Below are 10,123 nucleotides of genomic sequence, written 5' to 3'. Positions count from 1 at the left end.
CGCACTAGTCTGTGTGTGTGTGTGTGTGTGTGTGTGTGTGTGTGTGTGTGTGTGTGTGTGTGTGTGTGTGAGGCTGCAGAGACAGAGACTCCCCTGTCCGCACTAGTCTGTGTGTGTGTGTGTGTGTGTGTGTGTGTGTGTGTGTGTGTGTGTGTGAGGTTGCAGAGACAGAGACCAGGTCATGTCACCAGACCACAGGACAGAAAACGGGTAATTAGCTAATGTGATGGACGTCATGCTGCTGGATCTTAACAATAGGTCTACCTATTCCTCCCTCACAGCCAGACTGGATCAATAGACTGGATCAATAGGTCTACCTATTCCTCCCTGACAGCCAGACTGGATCAAAAGGTCTACCTATTCCTCCCTCACAGCCAGACTGGATCAATAGGTCTACCTATTCCTCCCTCACAGCCAGACTGGATCAATAGGTCTACCTATTCCTCCCTCACAGCCAGACTGGATCAATAGGTCTACCTATTCCTCCCTCACAGCCAGACTGGATCAATAGGTCTACCTAATCCTCCCTCACAGCCAGACTGGATCAATAGGTCTACCTATTCCTCCCTCACAGCCAGACTGGATCAATAGGTCTACCTATTCCTCCCTCACAGCCAGACTGGATCAATAGACTGGATCAATAGGTCTACCTATTCCTCCCTCACAGCCAGACTGAATCAATAGGTCTACCTATTCCTCCCTCACAGCCAGACTGGCTCAATAGACTGGATCAATAGGTCTACCTATTCCTCCCTCACAGCCAGACTGGATCAATAGGTCTACCTATTCCTCCCTAACAGCCAGACTGGATCAATAGGTCTACCTATTCCTCCCTCACAGCCAGACTGGATCAATAGACTGGATCAATAGGCCTACCTATTCCTCCCTCACAGCCAGACTGGATCAATAGGTCTACCTATTCCTCCCTCACAGCCAGACTGGCTCAATAGACTGGACCAATAGGTCTACCTATTCCTCCCTAACAGCCAGACTTGATCAATAGACTGGATCAATAGGTCTACCTATTCCTCCCTCACAGCCAGACTGGATCAATAGGTCTACCTATTCCTCCCTCACAGCCAGAATGGATCAATAGGTCTACCTATTCCTCCCTAACAGCCAGACTGGATCAATAGGTCTACCTATTCCTCCCTCACAGCCAGACTGGATCAATAGACTGGATCAATAGGCCTACCTATTCCTCCCTCACAGCCAGACTGGATCAATAGGTCTACCTATTCCTCCCTCACAGCCAGACTGGCTCAATAGACTGGATCAATAGGTCTACCTATTCCTCCCTCACAGCCAGACTTGATCAATAGACTGGATCAATAGGTCTACCTATTCCTCCCTCACAGCCAGACTGGATCAATAGGTCTACCTATTCCTCCCTCACAGCCAGAATGGATCAATAGGTCTACCTATTCCTCCCTCACAGCCAGACTGGATCAATAGACTGGATCAATAGGTCTACCTTTTCCTCCTTCAGTGAAAGGTTACCAATCCCCATGGGTTACACCAACAGCAGTAAAGGGGATCGGGATGTTTCAGCCTCATATTCAGAAGATCAGTCCACTCTCAAAAAACCTGGTGTTTCACCCCAGGACAAGGGAGAGTAGGAAAGGAGGAGGGGGAGGAGGAAATGAGGGAGGGAGGGAGAGGGAGGAGGGGAGAGGATGGAGGGAGGGAAGGGAGAGGAGGAAGAGGGGGAGAGGAGGGAGTGAGAGGATCAGGAGGGAGACATCCTGGTGCAGTGGCAGCTGGTGAAATGGAGAGGCTCCTGGTTGTGCAACAACCACTATTTCTGACAGGTCCTTCATTGGTTTTTGTCTGTACAGCTGATGAGCAGTTGAAAGGGAAAGGCGCCCTATTCCCTATGTAGTGCACTACTATTGACCAAGGCCCACATGTAAAAGGATGCCATTTGGGATGCAGCCAATAACAACCCACAGCATCACTTACCATCTCTGCTCCTCCTCCTCTTCTCCACGCTATCCCTCCTCTCCCTCTCCTTCTCCACGCTATCCCTCCTCTCCCTTCCTCTCCCTCTCCTCTTCTCCACGCTATCCCTCCTCACCCTCTCCTTCTCCACGCTATCCCTCCTCTCCCTTTCTCTCCCTCTCCTCTTCTCCACGCTATCCCTCCTCTCCATCTCCACGCTATCCCTCCTCTCCCTCTCCATCTACACGCTATCCCTCCTCTCCCTCTACTTCTCCACGCTATCCCTCCTCTCCATCTCCACGCTATCCCTCCTCTCCTTCTCCACGCTATCCCTCCTCTCCATCTCCACGCTATCCCTCCTCTCCCTCTACTTCTCCACGCTATCCCTCCTCTCCATCTCCACGCTATCCCTCCTCTCCCTCTCCACGCTATCCCTCCTCTCCATCTCCACGCTATCCCTCCTCTCCATCTCCACGCTATCCCTCCTCTCCCTCTCCATCTCCACGCTATCCCTCCTCTCCCTCTCCACGCTATCCCTCCTCTCCCTTTCTCTCTCTCTCCTCCACGCTATCCCTCCTCTCCCTCTACTTCTCCACGCTATCCCTCCTCTCCCTTTCTCTCCTCTCTCTCTCTCTCTCTCTCTCTCTCTCCTCTTCTCCACGCTATCCCTCCTCTCCCTCTCCACGCTATCCCTCCTCTCCCTCTACTTCTCCACGCTATCCCTCCTTTCCCTTTCTCTCCTCTCTCTCCTCTACGCTATCCCTCCTCTCCCTTTCTCTCCTCTCTCTCCTCTACGCTATCCCTCCTCTCCCTTTCTCTCCTCTCTCTCTCTCTCTCTCTCCTCTTCTCCACGCTATCCCTCCTCTCCCTCTCCTTTCCCTCTCAGGTCCTATAATTCACTAGAATCAACCTTACTGAGTTACTCTCTAGAGTCCTGTAAACAATGAGGTGTCCTTGGGTCCCAAATGGCACCCTATTCCCTATATAGTGCACTACTTTTGACCAGGGTCCACAGGAATAGGGAGTAGGGTGCCATAAGGAACACAGACTTAGTAAATATAATTGTCTCTCACACTCATGTGTTCACTGTGGTGGTTGGGGTTGACCTGGTGACTGGTGGACTGGACCAGCAGCCCACTGTAACATTAGACCTGGTGACTGGTGGACTGGACCAGCAGCCCACTGTAACATTAGACCTGGTTCCTGGTTCCACTGTGGTGCTGAGACATAAGGTCTGGTTACTGGGTCCACTGTGGTGCTGAGACATAAGGTCTGGTTCCACTGTGGTGTTGAGACATAAGGTCTGGTTACTGGGTCCACTGTGGTGCTGAGACATAAGGTCTGGTTCCTGGGTCCACTGTGGTGCTGAGACATAAGGTCTGGTTCCTGGGTCCACTGTGGTGCTGAGACATAAGGTCTGGTTCCTGGGTCCACTGTGGTGCTGAGACATAAGGTCTGGTTACTGGGTCCACTGTGGTGTTGAGACATAAGGTCTGGTTACTGGGTCCACTGTGGTGCTGAGACATAAGGTCTGGTTACTGGGTCCACTGTGGTGCTGAGACATAAGGTCTGGTTACTGGGTCCACTGTGGTGCTGAGACATAAGGTCTGGTTCCTGGGTCCACTGTGGTGCTGAGACATAAGGTCTGGTTCCTGGGTCCACTGTGGTGCTGAGACATAAGGTCTGGTTCCTGGGTCCACTGTGGTGCTGAGACATAAGGTCTGGTTACTGGGTCCACTGTGGTGTTGAGACATAAGGTCTGGTTACTGGGTCCACTGTGGTGCTGAGACATAAGGTCTGGTTACTGGGTCCACTGTGGTGCTGAGACATAAGGTCTGGTTACTGGGTCCACTGTGGTGCTGAGACATAAGGTCTGGTTACTGGGTCCACTGTGGTGCTGAGACATAAGGTCTGGTTCCTGGGTCCACTGTGGTGCTGAGACATAAGGTCTGGTTACTGGGTCCACTGTGGTGTTGAGACATAAGGTCTGGTTACTGGGTCCACTGTGGTGCTGAGACATAAGGTCTGGTTACTGGGTCCACTGTGGTGCTGAGACATAAGGTCTGGTTACTGGGTCCACTGTGGTGCTGAGACATAAGGTCTGGTTACTGGGTCCACTGATATAATATACTCACTCATACAGTACAGCTACTGAGATTCTGTGATATTTTGCCCTTAGTGTCTAAGGCGATTCAGGCACAAAGGCGATTCAGGCACAGTCTCTGAATCGCCTGAATCACCTTAGTGGACCCAGGAACCAGACCTTATGTCTCAGCACCACAGTGGACCCAGTAACCAGACCTTATGTCTCAGCACCACAGTGGACCCAGTAACCAGACCTTATGTCTCAGCACCACAGTGGACCCAGGAACCAGACCAGACCTCGTCTGAATCGCCTTAGCGTCTGAATCGCCTTAGCGTCTGAATCGCCTTAGTCGTCTGAATCGCCTTAGCGTCTGAATCGTCTGAATCGTCTGAATCGTCTGAATCGCCTTAGCGTCTGAATCGCCTTAGCGTCTGAATCGCCTTAGTCGTCTGAATCGCCTTAGTCGTCTGAATCGCCTTAGCGTCTGAATCGCCTTAGCGTCTGAATCGCCTTAGCGTCTGAATCGCCTTAGTGTCTGAATCGTCTTAGTCGTCTGAATCGCCTTAGTCGTCTGAATCGCCTTAGTGTCTGAATCGCCTTAGTGTCTGAATCGTCTGAATCGTCTGAATCGCCTTAGTCGTCTGAATCGCCTTAGCGTCTGAATCGCCTTAGCGTCTGAATCGCCTTAGCGTCTGAATCGCCTTAGTGTCTGAATCGCCTTAGTCGTCTGAATCGCCTTAGTGTCTGAATCGAAGGTTTGAATATGCAGGTTTTGTCTGTTTTCTGTGAAAATTATTTTTGACCAATGTGAGCATTATTTTGTGTGGTCACGTTGGTGTGACTGTTCATATCTGTCTCTCAAATTTCAATAACACAATAGATAAAACGTTAATTCCCACACTCTTTTCTTCTCTCTCTCTTGCTCTTCCTCTCTTCTCTCTCAATTCAATTAATTCTCTCTCTCTTGCTCTTCTTCTCTCTCTCCTCCAGAGAGGTGGAAGGTGAGTTGGAGGTGGTGTGGGAGGCAGCGACGAGAGAGAACCAAAGAATTAGGGAGACCCTCCAGGACTCCAGCCCATCTCTCCCCTCCCTCAGCCCAGCCAGAGTGCACCATGGCAGGGGTCTGAGCGATGGACCCTCCCCCAGCTGTCTCTCCCACCCCCAGGATGAGGTGTTCTACCCCCGTCCGCACCCCGCCAGCTCTGGCCCTCCTCCCTGCGTCTCATCTCCCCAGAGCGGCTGCCGGCCCGGCCTCCACCACAGCCCTATGTTCGAGTCCGACTGGGACCAGCACCAGAACCCCTCCTCGGATGAGAGCGAGAAGAACGGACTTGGACTTCTATTCTTAGTGTCCCTTTTGTATTGGTCTTACAGAAGACAAGTAGCCTGGTCCCAGATCTGTTTTAGTGGCCTGGTCCCAGAACTGTTTTAGTGGCCTGGTCCCAGAACTGTTTTAGTGGCCTGGTCCCAGAACTGTTTTAGTGGCCTGGTCCCAGATCTGTTTTAGTAGCCTGGTCCCAGATCTGTTTTAGTAGCCTGGTCCCAGATCTGTTTTAGTAGCCTGGTCCCAGATCTGTTTTAGTAGCCCGGTCCCAGAACTGTTTTAGTAGCCCGGTCCCAGAACTGTTTTAGTAGCCTGGTCCCAGAACTGTTTTAGTAGCCTGGTCCCAGATCTGTTTTAGTAGCCTGGTCCCAGATCTGTTTTAGTAGCCTGGTCCCAGATCTGTTTTAGTAGCCTGGTCCCAGATCTGTTTTAGTAGCCCGGTCCCAGATCTGTTTTAGTAGCCCAGTCCCAGATCTGTTTTAGTGGCTTGGTCCCAGATCTGTTTTAGTGGCCTGGTCCCAGATCTGTTTTAGTAGCCCGGTCCCAGATCTGTTTTAGTAGCCCGGTCCCAGATCTGTTTTAGTAGCCCGGTCCCAGATCTGTTTTAGTAGCCTGGCCCCAGATCTGTTTTGGTAGCATGGTCCCAGATCTGTTTTAGTAGCATGGTCCCAGATCTGTTTTAGTAGCCTGGTTCCAGATCTGTTTCTGCTCTTGCTAACTCCATTGTTCATTGTCAAGCCAAACATGACATGACAATTCCATAAGGAGTTGGCAGGAGAGTAGAACCACCCTGGCACCAGGCTAGAAGACCAGGTCTGTATCGGTCAGGCTAGAAGACCAGGTCTGTATTGGTCAGGCTAAAAGACCAGGTCTGTATCGGTCAGGCTAGAAGACCAGGTCTGTATTGGTCAGGCTAAAAGACCAGGTCTGTATTGGTCAGGCTAGAAGACCAGGTCTGTATCGGTCAGGCTAGAAGACCAGGTCTGTATTAGTCAGGCTAGAAGACCAGGTCTGTATTGGTCAGGCTAAAAGACCAGGTCTGTATCGGTCAGACTAGAAGACCAGGTCTGTATCGGTCAGGCTAGAAGACCAGGTCTGTATCGGTCAGGCTAGAAGACCAGGTCTGTATTGGTCAGGCTAAAAGACCAGGTCTGTATCGGTCAGGCTAAAAGACCAGGTCTGTATCGGTCAGGCTAGAAGACCAGGTCTGTATCGGTCAGGCTAGAAGACCAGGTCTGTATCGGTCAGACTAGAAGACCAGGTCTGTATCGGTCAGGCTAGAAGACCAGGTCTGTATCGGTCAGGCTAGAAGACCAGGTCTGTATCGGTCAGGCTAGAAGACCAGGTCTGTATTGGTCAGGCTAAAAGACCAGGTCTGTATTGGTCAGACTAGAAGACCAGGTCTGTATCGGTCAGGCTAGAAGACCAGGTCTGTATTGGTCAGACTGTTCAAACAGTTCCCAAGGCATTAACTTGATTTACAATTTTAAAAACCAAAGTAGTTTATTTACAAAAGCTATATTTTGAATGTGTATGATCTCTGTGTTATTGAGTAGATTTGATAGGTATGACTGACTCAGTCTCAATCAAACTGTATTACTGTGCGTCTATTAGCCAATCTAGCTTTACAACCATTCTATTGAAAATAACAATCAACTTCATTTGAGTTACAGTAACGATTGTATGTCACAATCTAGCTCTTTACAAATAAATTGATTTCTGTTCACCACTGTCCTCTTGTTCATCCATTTAACCGCAATTACCAGGGTTGTGTCCCAAATGACCCCCTAGTCCCTAGGTAGTTAGCTACGACCAGGACCCATAGTGAATAGGGTGCCTTAGGTACCAGGACCCATAGTGAATAGGGTGCCCTTGGTAGTTAACTACGACCAGGACCCATAGTGAATAGGGTGCCCTTGGTAGTTAACTACGACCAGGACCCATAGTGAATAGGGTGCCCTAGGTAGTTAACTACGACCAGGACCCATAGTGAATAGAGTGCCCTAGGTAGTTAACTACGACCAGGACCCATAGTGAATAGGGTGCCCTTGGTAGTTAACTACGACCAGGACCCATAGTGAATAGGGTGCCCTAGGTAGTTAACTACGACCAGGACCCATAGTGAATAGAGTGCCCTAGGTAGTTAGCTACGACCAGGACCCATAGTGAATAGGGTACCCTAGGTAGTTAACTACGACCAGGACCCATAGTGAATAGAGTGCCATTTGGGACAGTCCAGATTAGAGGTCGGCCGATTAATTGGGGCCAATTTCAAGTTTTCATAACAATCGGTAATCTGCATTTTTGGACGCCGATTATGGCCGATTACATTGCAAACCACGAGGAGACTGCGTGGCAAGCTGACTACCTGCAGCAAGGAGCCAAGGTAAGTTGCTAGCTAGCATTAAACTTATCTTATAAAAAACAGTCAATCTTAACATAATCACTAGTTAACTACACATGGTTGATGATATTACTAGTTTAACTAGCTTGTCCTGAGTTGCATATAATCAATGCGGTGCCTGTTAATTTATCATGAAATCACAGCCTACTTCGCCAAACAGGTGATGATTTAACAAAAGCGCATTCGTGAAAAAAGCACAATCGTTGCACCAATGAACCTAACCATAAGCATCAACGCCTTTCTTAAAATCAATACACAAGTATATATTTTTAAACCTGCATATTTAGTTAAAAGAAATTCATGTTAGTAGGCAATATTAACTAGGAAAATTGTGTTGCTTCTCTTGCGTTCAGTGCAAGCAGAGTCAGGGTATATGCAGCCGTTTGGGCCGCCTGGCTCGTTGCAGAGTCAGGGTATATGCAGCCGTTTGGGCCGCCTGGCTCGTTGCGAACTGTGTCAAGATCATTTCTTCCTAACAAAGACCGTAATTAATTTGCCAGATTTATCACATAATTATGACATAACATTGAAGGTTGTGTAACGTAACAGGAATATTTAGATTTATGGATGCCACCCGTTAGATAAAACACGGAACGGTTCCCAATTTCACTGAAAGAATAAACGTTTTGTTTTCGAATTGGTGGTTTCTGGATTTGACCATATTAATGACCCAAGGCTCGTATTGCTGTGTGTTTATTATATTATAATTAAGTCTATGATTTGATATTTGATAGAGCAGTCTGACTGAGCGGTGGTAGGCAGCAGCAGGCTCGTAAGCATTCATTCAAACAGCACTTTCCTGCGTTTGCCAGCACAGCGCTGTTTATGACTTCAAGCCTATCAACTCCCGAGATTAGGCTGGCAATACTATAGTGCCTATAAGAACATCCAATAGTCAAAGGTATGTGAAATACAAAAGGTATAGAGAGAAATAGTCCTATAATTCCTATAATAACTACAACCTAAAACTTCTTACCTGGGAATATTGAAGACTCATGTTAAAAGGAACCACCAGCTTTCATATGTTCTCATGTTCTGAGCAAGGAACTTAAACGTTAGCTTTCTCACATGGCACATATTGCACTTTTACTTTCTTCTCCAACACTTTGTTTTTGCATTATTTAAACCAAATTGAACATGATTCATTATTTATTTTAGACTAAATACATAAATAAAATCTATTATATTAAGTGAAAATAAAGGTGTTTGTTCAGTATTGTTGTAACTGTCGTTATTACAAATATATATAAAAATCAGATGATTAATCGGTTTCGGCTTTTTTTGGTCCTCCAATAATCGGTATCGGCGTTGAAAAATCATAATTGGTCGACTTCTAGCTCAGATGTTTTCAAGATACAGGCCGTTGACTCTCCTGAAAGAAAGTCCATTGATACCTGAAACCTGAAAGACAAAGTCTATTGATACCTGAAAGACAAAGTGGTGTTATCTCTCTGCTGCTATGATGTTTGTTGCTGTTTTGTCTGCAAAATGTTTCATGTTTTACTTTTGATGAAAGTTTTTAAAACTCTGCGTTTATCACATTTACCGACTTTTTCACTCCAGATGCTTTATTCTGATATGGTTCTCCAGGACCTCCACCAGCCGAAGCTAAGTAGTTACATTAACACACTGCTATTTAATTACAGTCGCTGTTCTCATAATATACAGGAGAACTATCACCTTATGGTGAGGATAGCTGTGTTGCAAGCCAGGCTTCAGATGCAATCGTTATGTAAGGGTCATTTCAGTGTAGGAAAGGATGAAACAGCATCTGTGCCACCAGTACAGATAGTAGTATAAATCCCCATCGCACAGTCCCCACACCGGACAATTTTCTCAAGGCTTCTGGAAAGAAATGCTGTAGGAACGCTCAACCGATTCTCCCCATTAAGCAGCAAGTCGGAGTCAGAGGCCGAACCTTCTCAGGTCTCTCCTTCACCTGGTACGGGATCTGAGCCGCCAAAGCCTCCCACCATTAGCTTTGACAAATTGAAAACTCTAGTCATCGGCGACTCCATTACCCGCAATATTAGACTTAAAAACGAATCATCCAGCGTTTATACACTGTTACCCAGGGGGTAGGGCTACTGACGTAAAGGCTAATCTGAAGATGGTGCTGGCTAACGGTCAGATTCCAAGCTGTTGCTATACCAGGTGGTGATGCAACCGGTCAGGATGCTCTCGGTGGTGCAGCTGTAGAACCTTTTGAGGATCTGGGGACCCATTCCAAGTCTTTTCAGTCTCCTGAGGGGTTAAAGGTTTTGTCGTGCCCTCTTCACGACTGTCTTGGTATGTTTGGACCTTGTTTGAATTTCAAACTCTTGACCCACTCCACTATATCCGGGCGATGCAAATGGGGGCTTGTTCA

The sequence above is a fragment of the Salmo trutta genome, chromosome 12 (genome assembly GCF_901001165.1).
Source record: "Salmo trutta chromosome 12, fSalTru1.1, whole genome shotgun sequence".
Taxonomy (NCBI): Eukaryota; Metazoa; Chordata; class Actinopteri; order Salmoniformes; family Salmonidae; genus Salmo; species Salmo trutta.
This window is presented reverse-complemented; position numbering follows the sequence as displayed.